Source organism: Cicer arietinum, chromosome 1 (genome assembly GCF_000331145.2).
Source record: "Cicer arietinum cultivar CDC Frontier isolate Library 1 chromosome 1, Cicar.CDCFrontier_v2.0, whole genome shotgun sequence".
NCBI classification, from domain to species: domain Eukaryota; kingdom Viridiplantae; phylum Streptophyta; class Magnoliopsida; order Fabales; family Fabaceae; genus Cicer; species Cicer arietinum.
The window spans coordinates 22,546,603-22,561,723 of NC_021160.2; the positions used below are offsets into that span (position 1 = coordinate 22,546,603).

The 15,121-nt window shown below is 29.3% G+C and overlaps 1 pseudogene; it reads left to right on the forward strand.

Moving 5' to 3' along the window:
• The first annotated feature begins 5,831 nt into the window (after window positions 1-5,831).
• On the forward strand, window positions 5,832-11,092 carry LOC105852790 (isoflavone 2'-hydroxylase-like; annotated as a pseudogene).
• The last annotated feature ends 4,029 nt before the right edge of the window (window positions 11,093-15,121 follow it).

Genomic DNA, 15,121 nt, shown 5'->3' on the forward strand with positions numbered 1-15,121 from the left:
GATAGTCTTGTGAATTTAGTACAACCATTATATAATGGTTTCTCTGCATCACTCAACAAACTCTCAAACATTTTAGGACAATCTAGAAGATTTTCTTCAACTGCTTATGCAATCTCTTCAACTCGGTCCGGCTCATATGTATCTGTGTCGAAATCAGTTGAAGCATATGTCGAACCATTCTCAAAATTAATGTTTCCTTTTTTTCTCACCATGTCTTATCCAACATGTATAGCTTTGATCAATTCTATTCTATACTAAATGTTCTTCCAATTCATCTTCTCTAACGCGTTTTCCAAAACAACATTTTAAACAAGGACAAACGACTCTATTTGGATCTTTTGCATTCTTCACTGCAAACTCAACAAACTCCTTCACTCCATTTTCATACTCTTTTGACAATCTATTGGCAGACATCCATTTCCAGTCCATATTATATGATCTATATAAATGCAATTACAAAAATAATAAGCTACTGATAACAATATACTAATATATAGTACACATATCTAATATTGGAAAATGGAAACCAAGGTCCATTATTATGTAACAATTTTAAAACATAAAAGATTTTCAAAACAGAACAGATCAACAAATTTCAAAAAAGAAAAGATTTTATATGATTTATTATGTAACAATTTATTAATTTTCGTGACAACAACAAATTAATAAATACAGTACCTGAGACAACGTATCTAATTTGTTATAAAGGAGGAGCAGTTGATGGCCGCACAGTACGTAGAGGAGAAGAGGGTTCCCAGAGTAGAGGAGATGAGGGTTCGTAAATTTGTTTTAAATTTGTTTTTATTTATTTAAAGTAAATGATTTTTATTTAAAGTTAATGATTTTACAGCGCTTGTAAAAAAAATGCTCTAATAGGTCCTTTAATTATGTGAAAGCGCAAGTCTTTTACAGCGCTTGTATAAAAAGATCTCTACTAGGTCATTTAATTATTTGAAAGCGCAAGTCTTTTACATCGCTTGTCCAAAAAGCGTTGTAAAAGCTATGTAACATCAGGTGGGAGCACTATATTTTACAACGCTTTTTTTAAAAGCGCTCCAAAAGCGCTGTAAAACATTATGTGAGGGCGCTTCATTTTACAGCGCTTGTATACAAGCGCTGCAAAAGCCTTGTAAACATTATGTGCAAGTGCTATATGACCCTACAACAACGCTTTTTTCACCGCGCTTGTCAAAAAAGCGATGTTATATCCTCCGTTATTTTTAAAATATATTTACAACAGCGCTTGTATTTAATAAGCATTGTAAAAGGCGCGCTATAAAATGTCATAGAAGTTGACATTCCTAGCGTTGGTGGTAGATAGTCAAGTCCTTGAGGGTCATACCTCTTTGATGTCAAAGCCCGTAGTTTCCCACTAGACGCTCCAAATTTGTATTTGAACTTGTATGTTAGCTAAGGATTTGCCTAACAGCTCCCAACATCGATTCCCTTTTGGCTTTAATCAATTGCGCCAAGGAAAAAACTTTGTCATTCGTTTATGGCTTCTTTAAACTCCTTCAAAGAGCATTAAGTATAGAGCTGAGCTTTTTTGGGCTACTAAACTAATGACGACATAAGTAAAATGAAAATAAGAAAGATAAATTACGAGAAAAATAATAAATTTTATTGATTTTGTGTCTAAAACAAAATATACACCGAGTATTTATAGGCAAACCTAATCTCATTGGCCAAAACATTATGTCCTACAAAATCTAGCCCGACTTTCCTTATTTGGTTATTCATGATGACTGTGTGTGTTCATGCTCGTTAGTGGGTGTACGTGATGCCCCAAGTTTAGTTTGGTTTCCCCCTATCTCGCGATATTTTTATTGCCCTTATCCACGTATGTATTACCACTTTAGATCATCCTCCGAAGAAATAGCCGTTTTTATTTAATGGAGCTAAAAATATGGAACACAAGTCTTATAGTTGAATTGTAAAACCTATGTCTTACAATATATTTTCAGTGTTGTTTTCTCAATTCCTATTTTTTTTACACTTAAATTAGTAAGAATTTGGTTTTGTTGTTGTGTTATGATTTTATTGAAGGTGAAATTATTTTCATAAATGGAATAATTTGTTTGTGACAATAAAATTTTGGTTGAAAGTTAAAACGAAATTTTATGTTTTAGATAATCAGATCAATTTTATGTTTTAGATAATTAGATAAATTTTATCCACCGTTGAATTTTGAAACGGATTTCTATTTTAATAAAATTTGAAGTGTGATTTCTTGCTATGATTTGAGATTATTATGGAGTGAGTCTGTATTTTCTTGCGTTAAAAATATTTAATTGAAAATTTTTTAAGAGCATGTTGCTTGTTTTCGACTCTTATAAATACAAATTATTATTTTTATGACTTATTTGTATTTAGCTCAAAACTAAATACAAATTATTGTGCAAATATTTTTATGACTTATTTGTTGTTTTATTATTAGTAGAGAAATTTTTGTAGAAAAGTTTTTATTTATGATTTGTGAATCTGAAAAGAATCACTTTGTTGTTTAAATTTCTAAAGAACTCTTAACTCTATGGAATTTAAAACAAAAGTTTCATACATAAATTTTGATTGATTTATGTTGTAGAAATATTTTTCATAAGAAAATTAATAATTTTCGTTGGTTAATAATTAAATCCCGTTAATAGTTTGACATATTATTTTGTTGACCTGTTGAAATATTTACATATGTTGTATGGATATGTATATGAAATGTATACATGAATTGCATTTGCTTATATAGAGAATTGTATGTTTATGCATATCATAGTTACACGGTGATAGTGATCAGCCATATGATGTAGTTATCGAGAATAGACCCACATTACTCTTGCGAGGATTATTAAATCATGATGGTCAGTGATAGACATCAGTGTGTTGTTCTTTGAGAAACTACATATTTATGAATTAGTGTTGGTCTATGAACGATTGTGCATTTGTGATTCACCTCCCTTTGCAAAGGAAATACGAAATTCTGGAATCATGAGCATTGATATATAAACATTACATTAGGTCTTAAATTCTTTTGCTGAAAATAAATGTATGTATTATATCATTGTTTTGTTAATACATGTTCATTTTGTCTACTTTTTATATGTTATCTGCTTCATATATGTATATATGTTATTTTCGGTTTAGTAAATCTTGTTGATTTATTTGGATTGTGTGATACCCTTTTAGTTCAGAAAGAAGTTGGAGTCTCTTAAAGCGAATTTTAAGTAGAACAATTGTCCTTTGGATACAAATGTGTGGGTAGTTAGTATTGAACGGAGATGCTCTATTAGATCTTGTGATCAACTTAGGGTTGTAATTTAATGTCTTTGTGTTGTTCGCTAAGTATTTTAAGTCGTGATATGTCAAAAAATTATTAAAGAATATGTATTTGGTTCGGTGTTTTTTTATCACAAATTCACAACTTCTAATCGCCTTGAACTTCGCATGTGATTCTTGCATTTTGTAATTCATGCATCGTGCTTCGAAAAATGTTAATGATTACTCTACTTATTTGTTTTCCAAAATAGAAAGAGGGTGTTCGGAACGAAAAAAATTTACACACATTTTATAAAGGATAAAGGGGTAGTTATTTTCTAAGGTAACATGCATATAGAGGATTGTGCTCACCGTCAACGCTTCTAAAATTGTGTTTGTATGAATTGTCAAGATCCATGTGTCTTTGACTCATTATAAAATTTCCACAACCTTTGTGGAACCTTTTGGACTTGGAAAAAATTCACCTAATTGGGATTCGATTTTTCTTAATTTGTCTAGTCATTATTTAACTAACTAGATATATCAACCCAATTCTACTACTAGTTGTTCTCAACTAACATCTTAAATAATTTTTAAGTGTAAACAAATAGATTGAGTTAAATTTAATAAGATTTTAAAATAAATTTAAATATTTTATTTTAATATTATAACGTTGACTTTAATATAATATCCAACAATGCGCAATTCACACTGATATTTTAAAAGGAAATTAATAAAAGTCATGGTAAAATATAATTTGTTGTTTTTTAAGTTATTTAATTATGCCAGATTAATCATTAAAATCTTGTGTCACAATTAGGTTCGCGTTTGATTGTTCGAACGAGCGCGAAGCAGTCTTCTTTGTTTCATGCCCTTAAAAATAATGCCTATGTGAAAAGCGCTGACGTAAAAATATTAAAAGAGTACTTTGATAATAATAATAATAACAATAATAATAATAATAATAATAATAATAATAATAATAATAATAATAGTAATAGTAATAGTAATAATAATAATAATAATAATAATAATAATTAATAATAATAATAATCATCATCATCATTATTATTATTATTAACTTAAAAGAAATCGTAGATTGTATTTTGCCTAAAGACCATTCTCTTAGTATTATATTGACTGCTTTTTGCATGCGTAAACTGTGATCTATATAATTTTGCTTGAAAAGAGACATCCATTCATTTTTTAAAGGAAACAGACAGATTCATTTTATTAAATATTAATTAACAAGTGCATGTATATGTCGCGCTTCGCGTGGAATAATACAAACAAATAATACTAATACCAAACAACTTATATGGGACATCTAAAAATTAATATGTGGAAGTGTTTAATACTATCAAATTAAATCAATGATATATTATTTATAAATAAATTTAATTATATTCTAGATTTAACAATATTAAATTTTCAAGTGTTATTTTTTAAGTATTTTATAATGATGTTTTTTGTTATGATTTTAAATAAAATAATATTATAATTTTAATTATAAAAACAAATTATTTAATTAATATGATTAAAATTGAATAAATAAATAAATATATCAAAACTCTTAATTTTATTAATTGTAATAGATATTTTAATAATATTCACGTGAACAAATTACATAAAACTATTGATGAAAATAATTATATATAATACCGATACACATTTTTTTAATAAAATGATAGAATTTGTTATACTACAAGTACGATAATTTCTCATCTTCCCCCAAGATTGGTAAACGAGAGAATAAGTAAAGTCAGCCAATGGATTAGGTTTAGCATAGGACTAAAGTTTCACATGATAGTAAATCTATGTTGGAATTCTCCCATAAACAACTAACTACATTTAGTATTTAATAAGTCTCGAATAAAATAACTTTCGGTGCAAACAACCTATAAAAAATAAAAAGAAATTAATAATTACAAGAGTTAATCTAGAGAATAAAAATATACCCTTCCAATTTTATATAATAAGAAGAAAAAAAATTACTTCACATTCTTTATTAAGACGTGGTAGGTTTCATTTAATAACCTCAAAGTACTAATAAAAATTAAAAAGTAAGATGTGGTAGGTTTCATTTAATAACCTCAAAGTAATAATAAAAATTAAAAAGTAAGTGAAACAATCTAAATTGTCTTCATAGAAATATCTCATATCATTAATAATAGATTGCTCAATAAAATCTAAAATAACATAAAAATAAAATAAAAAAATAAAAAACACAAGAGTTAGCACATGATGCATACTCGCATGTGGTTTATTCCATGAGAATAAAATGCAAATTAATTAATATTAATAAAAACATTAAATATAGTATAACTAATTTACTTTTGTTTATATTTTAGTCTAAAAATATAATATTTTTTTATTATATTAATTAGAACAGGGAGGATTATACTAATGCCAATTACAATGACTTCTCATCTTCCCGACAGAAAAAAATAATAGATAGGATTAGGGTAAATACTTGTCTCTGTTTAAGTAATCAATCTAAATAGTTTTATTTTTTTAGAGATCTTCATTTGATTATTACATTTTGAATATATTAACTTTGAATTTGGAGGCATATAAAGTGACGATCGATCAATTACATTTCTATAGTACCATAGAAATGTTTCCCTTGTTGTATTACTCACTCCTTTTCATTGTTACTTGCAACTTCATTTTCCAATCAAGAAAACTAAGAAACCTTCCACCAGGTCCTATATCTCTTCCCATAATTGGCAATCTCCATCTTCTAAAAGAACCACTCCACCACACCTTTCAACGCATATCACAAAAACACGGCAACATCTTTTCTCTGATTGTCGTTTCATCACACGAAGCATTCAAAGAATGTTTTACTAAAAACAGAAACGACGTCGCCTTAGCAAACCGACCATATTCTCATTTAGGAGAACACATCTTCTACAACTACACCACCATAGGAACGTTATGAGCAAGTTGAGCTAAGTTCTATGTTCCATAATTTGACATTCAACAACATGATGAGAATGATATCTGGAAGAAGATATTATGGAGAAGAAGAGAGTGATGTGAAGGAAGCGAATGAATTCAGAGAAATTATAGCGGAATTGATGCAGTTAGGAGAGGTGTCAAAATTTAAGTTGGTTTGATTTTAAAAATTTTGAAAAGAGGTTACAAAATACTAGTAAGAGATTTGATACGATCTTGAATGAAATCATTCATAACAATAGATTATCTCTTGAATCTTCAAGAATCGCATCCTGAACATTATACTGATCACATCATCAAAGGACTTGTTTTGGTAAGGATTCTAATCACTTGTTTTTTAATATCATAATATAAAATTATATGTTGTGCTACCAATATATTTAAATTATTATTGTTGATTGGATTTCGACGTATAGAGTAAGTGTGAAACATGGTTTAAAGTTGCGGCAACCTATTGAGACTATTGGCTTTATTATTTCTAGAGTTTCTCATTTTGCGTGCCCAAAATGCCATGAAGTGTTAACAAAGGTAGAGTTAACATGTGAGTGGGCCGGTTGCATAAATCGGCCATACCAAACCAGTTTGCTTGTTAATTGGCGGGTTTTGTTCCGTTCACCCCCCACTTGTACCTCCCACCGTACATCTTCATGGAAAATATTTGATTGCCCTTAATATTATTAGTAAAGTCCTCAAACAAAAATTCTTCTTTTTTTTTTACCCAAAAGTAAAGTAAACTTCGAAATTTTGAAATTTTGAAATCCAAAAGTAAAATAAACTTCGAAATTTTGAAATTTTCGAAATATTAATTTTCTAATTCTTCGAAAGTTTCCATGAACATGAAACTTTCGAAGTTCATTTTTCCCCAAAATTTTGAAACTTTCAAAAGTTTTCATGAACATGAAACTTTTGAAATGCAAAAACCTTCAAAACTTTCTAACAATCTGAAAGTTTCGAAATATAAAATTCAGAAAGATGAAGTTTTTCACTTCCGAAACTTTGGTATTCATGGAAAGTACTAAAATTGTTTCGGAAGTTTGGTCTTCAATGAAATTTCCAAAACAAGAAAGTTTGGAAACAATACGAAAGTTCTGAAATGCATTTTTATTAGTAATAAATTTATAATAATAATTAATCATAAATTTATAATTATAAATTTATAGTAATAAATTAATAGTAATACATTTATAGTAATAAATTAATATTTCATGTTAATAAGTTTATATATTTTTATTAAGGATGTATTATTATGAACTTCTCAAATAGTAGTTTTTTACTCTTTCTAGTAAAAATTGTATTTTATAATAATAAAAAATTGAAAGAAATATTTTATTAAAATTTACTAAAAATAGTAAGGTCTACCTTTGGACCATGATCATATTTTTAATAATTTATAATATAGATAATAATTATTAATTTTTTTATTAGTATAAACATATTACTTCATATTACTCCATTCGTCTCAAAATAATTATTGTATTATGACTATTTCATACAAATTAAGAAAATATAGTAAATAAAAGAAAGCAAATAATAATTTTAACAAATTATCTTTATTATTAATTGGTGTACTCAAATTATCATAAATACAAAGTGAGGATATCAATTTGGTAACAATATATATGGTATTTGAGTAAGCATTCATTTTCGTCTCTGAAAGTTGCATGTGCTCTGATATTAGTCCTTGGAAGAAAGAAAATCATTTTAAAACCCTTCAATCAATAGTTCGTTAGTCAGATTAATCCTTAATGTTAAATATCTTCTCCAAATCGTTAGTTTTAGATCTCTAAAGGAAAAATAAAAAATAAAACTAAAAGATGGTAATGAAGCTATCAAGGGCACATCTCTACATTTGCCATGTCAAATCTTTTATTTTCTCTTATTTTAGATCCTTATCAATGTCAATATCAATTGAAATGATGGTTGGAGGGTCACAATAAAAGATCATAGAGAGGCCACGAAAAGGCGTTAGAAACGCTTGAATGTCACTATTCCTTTTTGTGGGATAAAAAACAAGCATCTTTACCAGTAGGTTAATTGATTCAAGGAGTTTACAATAATTTTCTTTTTTTGAGTGACTAAGAGCTCATGCAACTTTTAAGATGAAAGGTCTCTGAATATGTAACGTTGATGACATTAAAGTCATTGTTTGAATATATAATTGATCGAAGTTAATTTGAATAAAACAAACACTACAATAAGATAGGAAACAAACCACATCAAGATGATGAACAAAAGAACGTCGAATTTAGACAATCAAATTACATGCAAAATACAAAAAAAAAAAAACTAAATACATGCATAAAGAAGGGGAAATGAAATAAACCATCCCTTTTTATGGATAAAAAAGAAAAAAAATGCTTGAATTTTATAAACTAACGAGAGTGGGGTGACACCTTTTATAACGTCTTTCACCCACACACTTAATTACTCTAATCTAATATAAAATATGGCTTAAATAAATTTTAGTTCTTATAAAATTTTAAAATTTTGGTTTTAATTTTTGTAATTATAAAATTATATATTGTACAAATAGATTTAGTCCTATTGAAATGATAGAATATTTTTTTGAATAACTTTTTTCCAGACTTGTGTTAAACAATGTAAAAAGTTTCTCTACAAAAATAAGTTCAAACTCAACTTCTAGATCCATATTTTTATTATTTTTATCTAGGATTTATGACATTTAAAAAATTTATATTTAATTCATCTTTAGTTAAAAATTATAAATTTTTGTGGAGAAATATTTTATAATGTTATAAACATGCTTGCAAAAAATCAATAAAAAATTTACAAATTCAAGTACAATAAAACATTTTTCTTTTCGGCATAAACTAAAATTGCTTACACAAAAATTTTGTACGAACTAAAAACTGTTTTTTTGTGTTCGGAAACTAAAAACGTCATTTTAAAATTTTATAGCGACTAAAAACTTATTTAACCTAAATAATATTAAAGGATTTTCAATGTTGGTAAAAATTATTTTATATTAAATGATCATTTAAAATTTATAAAAAAAAATATAAACTAAAATAATTATTTAGTAGTTTAGTATAAAAGAAATAATTTAATTTATATGTGTTGTGTTGGCAATGTAAATGATTTTACATTGTCATGATCCAATGAAATTTATAGACTATAACACATCAACTTAATATATTTCAACAGAATTAGTTTTTTTTTTTTAAATTACAAATATTAACAGGCTCCACAATGACAAAAATACATTGAAAGCTTGATAATTATTTAACAACCCTTTTTCCTTTCTCGAACTCTTTCTTTTTATGTTTATAAATTTTTAATTATTGTAATTAAATACTTATTTTAACTTAATTTCTATTCATTGTCTCTTCTTTTCGCATTCTTTTCTTTTTTCATCTTTCCCTTCATCAATAAAACAAAATGTAATGAAGGTAAGACTAAGTTGTCCCAGTTTAATATTCTCAATGACTAAAATTTATATTTATTTTTTTTATATATTAAATTGGGTCTTTTTCAGATGACTAAAGTAATTTTTCACTTTTTTTATTAGATCAGATTTGGGTTTGTCAAAGCATAGTTCGACTTAACTTATATTTTCACCCCCTAAGACTAATTTTAAGATGAAACATTTTAAAGTTCATAATCATATTTTAATATGATTGTATATTTTTATCAAATTTTATTTAATGTTATAGAATAGAAAATCATTTCTTAAAGTAATCCAATTAATTTCATGTAATATTTCTTTTTTAATCGACTTGCGACTTAGACATTCAAAATGTCATTTTTGAGTTTGAAAGACAAGTAATAACCAATCACTACAGTAAAGGCCCTATGAATGTGATTGAGGTAGGATGTATTCTTGGTTATTGTTCCTTGATATTACTTTCTATTTCAAAATCTAGTGTGAGTTTTGTTCAGAGACAAATAAATAATGTTTTTCGTATCTTAGCTAAAGTAGAATCTTCTTTTGTTAGTCTCATTATTTCTACCATGTTCCACCTTGTATTTCCTTGTTGACTATTAATGAAATTCATTGATCTTCTTCTTCTCTAAAAAATGAATTTATTTAATTTTTGTTGAGAAATTCATTTTAGATAAGATTTTATTAAATTTAATTTTAAAAATAGTAGAATATGAGATTTTTATTATTATTTTAGAGTGTGCTATGTCTAATTTATTAAATCATTCAGATGTATTGAAAAAGGCAAAAGATGAAATGGATATTTATATAGGAGAAAATCGTTTGTTAAATGAGTCAGACCTTCCAAAACTTCCTTATCTTAACAAAATTGTCATAGAGACACTTCGAATGTATCCCTCAACTCCACTTCTAATGCCACACACATCTTCATATGACATTACTATTTCAGGATTCAATGTTCCACGAAACACTATGATGATCATTAATGGTTGGGCAATCCAAAGGGATCCTCTCGTGTGGAATGAGGCCACATGTTTTAAACTGAGAGATTTGATAGCGAAGGAGAGGAGGAAAAATTAGTTGTATTTGGGTTTGGAAGAAGGTCTTGCCTAGGAGAAACTTTGGCTTTGCTTAATATAAAATTTACTTTGAGATTATTGATTCAATGCTTTGACTGGAAAATAATAAGTGAGGAAGAGATCGATATGAGTGATAAAAATTTGTTCACCTCTACACGATTGATTTCATTGAAGGCCATGTGCAAAGTTCGTCCAATCATCAAAAAGTTTAATCAATCTGAGTAATTGATGCTAAATTTGGAAAATTTGTATGTAGATCCACTACATCAAATATTACGAAAACACAAATATATGATTTCAAGTGTAATGTTGATTACTATTTTCAAAAAAGTGTAACATTAGTTTCAATTTTTATTATTTAAGTAATACCCAACCCATATACATCATATTGTTATAGTCACACGATTTTGGACCCGTGTAATGAACGATAAAATTATATTTTAAGTAATACTTAATGTTTCTGAACACAATTATATTAAAGACTTTATAGGAGCCAATGATACTTTTCCAATGTCAATACATATTTATTATCCTTCTCTCCTATCAAAGATCATCTAGGGTGATTAGACAATGCTTTAATGGGTGAAATTCACAATAATAAGGCGAAGATTCTAGAGTTACAAAACTCTATCTTTAAATTGGCAAGGGCTGATAGTCTTTCACCAATCGAGTGCAGACCTTATAACGAGCCACCCCATTAATATTTTAACTGTTGATCTCAACATGACTCAACTACCCACAATTTGTAGCACCCAAGGGTGTTTCAAGACTGTAAATCTCCACTTCATTCTTCGTATAATTCTCTAGAAACCAAATTTCTGATTTCAATGGCTAATAAAAGCGATATTATAGACAAAATGTCTATTCTTATTTGAGATATGCATAATATTATGGTTGAACTAGAGACCCTCAACCCATAATCAACTCGAATAAAATCCCATGTGAAGATCGTTGATTCTAAATGTGTTGATCTCTACATGAATGTTCCCTAATTGATGATGAACGAGTGTTATTGCTTGCTCAAAGAGCATGTCTATAAATGGATTTATAAAGTGGAGGTGCAAGAATTGTTGAAGCCAACTGAGCTTGGGATTGTTTTCGGAAATCCTTAAGAGGGTTGAGCATGCTTTTATTTGGAAGATTTCTACAAAAGTAACTATTCCTAAGCTTGATGTTTCCTGTAACACCCCGATTTTTTTTTTCTTTTTTTTTTTAAAAACAAAATCATGAAACAAAGAATAATTAAGTAAAATACCTTTGGAAATTATATAAGTCAATATAATTAAGTAAAATACCTTTGGAATCCATTAACATAAGATGTCGTGCTGACAATATTAGAAAAGATACAATCTTCCAATTTAAAATAAACGCAATCCAAAATAAAGACATATGTTCCCTCTATGTCAACCTAATCTGATCATTCTACCAAAAAAAACTATACACCCTGAGTGATCTCCACGCGCCCCGTAAGATCCTCCTAACATAGCTCTAGTCAGGCGTTCCCGTCTACATTCCCATCCACAGGGTACGAACTGGTAGGATTGTCCTGACTCTCATCTGAGGGCAAAGCGCAGATTCCCACAATAGTTGTAAAGGGTCACCAACCGAAATTAACAATTAACACACAACATTTAAGTTTTTGAATGCACAAAATAACCTTTCCACTAAGCATGCACCTTAAAATGATTTTCCATATGCTAAAAGTTCATATAATACTTGCCAAATGAAAATGAAGTCCAAATAAGTCTTAAATCAATCAAGTAATAAACAACTGGCCAATCCATTGATGAACCAATTGAGCAATCGATCATCTAACTCAAAATAAGATTTTCCACTAAGCCAATCGATTTGGATGAAGGGTTTTAGTGAAAACTGAAGTCTGGGCTTAAATCAATCGATTGGGAAATCGATTGAATGAATAACTGAGCCCCTATGTTAAAGCCAATCGATTGGGAAATCGATTTCCTGAGGGTTTTTCGTGAAAACTGTACTCTGGGCTTAACTCAATCGATTGGGAAATCGATTGAATGAATAACTGAGCCCCTGTATTAAAGCCAATCGATTTCCAAATCGATTTTGTCAAAATGGCTGAGCTCCTGTAATGCATCCAATCGATTGCCAAATCGATTTGTGAGGTATAGCTTTTAAAAGAATCGATTTGGGAATCGATTTCTCTGCATGTTTTTCTTAAAACTACATAAACTAACTCAATCACATTCACACACAACTCCAAAACATAACACTTAGCAATTTCCACACAATCACCACGACAACTTGAGTTTCAAAACAGTTTTACAATCAATTTCCCTTACACACAATTTGTTCCAAAAACATAGACACTTAGTACAATCATCACAATCACAATGACATCTCAAGTTCAAACACACAATCATACACTTGAATCAAACACGACTCGTGTGTCAAGCATCCTAATGCAAAGCGTATATGCCAAAATGCATGGACTCGGAATTCCAAACCAAAACCCTCCTCGAAGGGCCGTAAATCATAATTGTACCGTCTATCGCAGGCCAAAGTACCAATTACCGAGGTGCCACCTATCACGGGTCTGCACGATTTACTAAAAAGCGTAAACCATAAACGTACTGCCTATCACGGGCCCGTATCGTTTACCGAGGTGCCACCTATCACGGGTCTGCACGATTTACTAAAAAGCGTAAACCATAAACGTACTGCCTATCACGGGCCCGTATCGTTTACCGAGGTGCCACCTATCACGGGTCTGCACGATTTACTAAAAAGCGTAAACCATAAACGTACTGCCTATCACGGGCCCGTATCGTTTACCGAGGTGCCACCTATCACGGGTCTGCACGATTTACTATTTAACTTAAACGATTTTCACAACAACATTAAGTAAACAAGACATTAAGAGATTCCCCATTCTTAATACTCGTTTAACTTAAACGATTTTCACGACCACATTAAGTTAACGTAGACATTAAGAGATTCCCCATTCTTAATACTCGTTTAACTTAAACGATTTTCACGACCACATTAAGTTAACGTAGACATTAAGAGATTCCCCATTCTTAATACTCGTTTAACTTAAACGATTTTCACGACAACATTAAGTAAACGTAGACATTAAGAGATTCCCCATTCTTAATACTCATTTAACTTAAACGATTTTCAAAACAAACATTAAGTAAACAAGACATTAAGAGATTCCTCATTCTTAATACTCGTTTAACTCTAATGGTTTTCAAATTCCACACAAAACAAACTCAAACATATTATCAAATTCAATCCACGATTCACACCAAAACACATCAATTCATTTCTCCAGAAAATCCAACCATACACATATCAAATTTCATAAGCATGAATTATGAACACGTCAAACTTCATTTACTCAAATTCATACACCAATGGGTTAAATTCATTTTCCGCGAAACATTCATCAATATCACCAAAACCTAACTCTAAGATTTTACCCATAAAGCCTTAAATTCATTTTCCCCAAATAAACACTTTAACCCTAACAAAATTCTTTTCCACACAACCACAGATAAGTCCCTAAATACAAACTAGAAGTTTGGAAGGAGCCCTTACCTTCACATTAGATTTAACTTGTGATTACGGTACCCCGAGTAAATCTGATAAAATCTCCGCTCCCAACGTCGCTTCCAAAGTGGGTTCCCTATTACCGTAGCGTGGTAGTGAACAACTTTCCCTTCTATCTCTTTGCGAAACGAAGCTTAGATCTAGATGAAACGGGGAGGTTTGTGTTTGACGGTTTTGAAATCCCTAACACCGTTTTTCTTCGTTTTCGAATCAAACAAGAAGAATGAAGTTGAGGAATCCTTGCTTTCTTACTCACTAAGCCTTGGGTTTCTATTCTTGAACAAAAAGAAGAAACGAAAATGAAAATGGAAGAAGGAGGGAAAATGGTTCACACGAGGCAGAGGAAGAAGATGGATTTCTTTCTTTTCTTTCTTTCCCTTTTCCTTTCTTTCTTTTTCCTTCCTTTCTATTTCTTTTCTTTCTATTTCCTTTCCTTTTCCCTCCCTCAATCAAACATATATACATAAATATATATTTAAATATATATATATTACTTACTTTTAACAAATATCTCCAAATACCTTGATATTTATTAAAATTACCATTTCACCCATAAGACATTAAATTCTTCGTAATGGATTCACCGTACTTAATTTAATTTATTTATCGACGAGTAATTTTAATCGGGCATCAAATATCTTTTTGGTCATATAAACTACAAAACATTAATAACTTTGTCTAAAAAGCCTCCGAGTTAAATACCAAAATACACTAAAATACATATATACTATAAAATTATGGGTCTTACATTACTACCCCCCTAAAATTAGTTTCGTCCTCAAAACTATGCGTCGATAAATAACTCTAGGTGTTGTTCTCTCATCTTGCTCTCCAGTTCCCAAGTCGC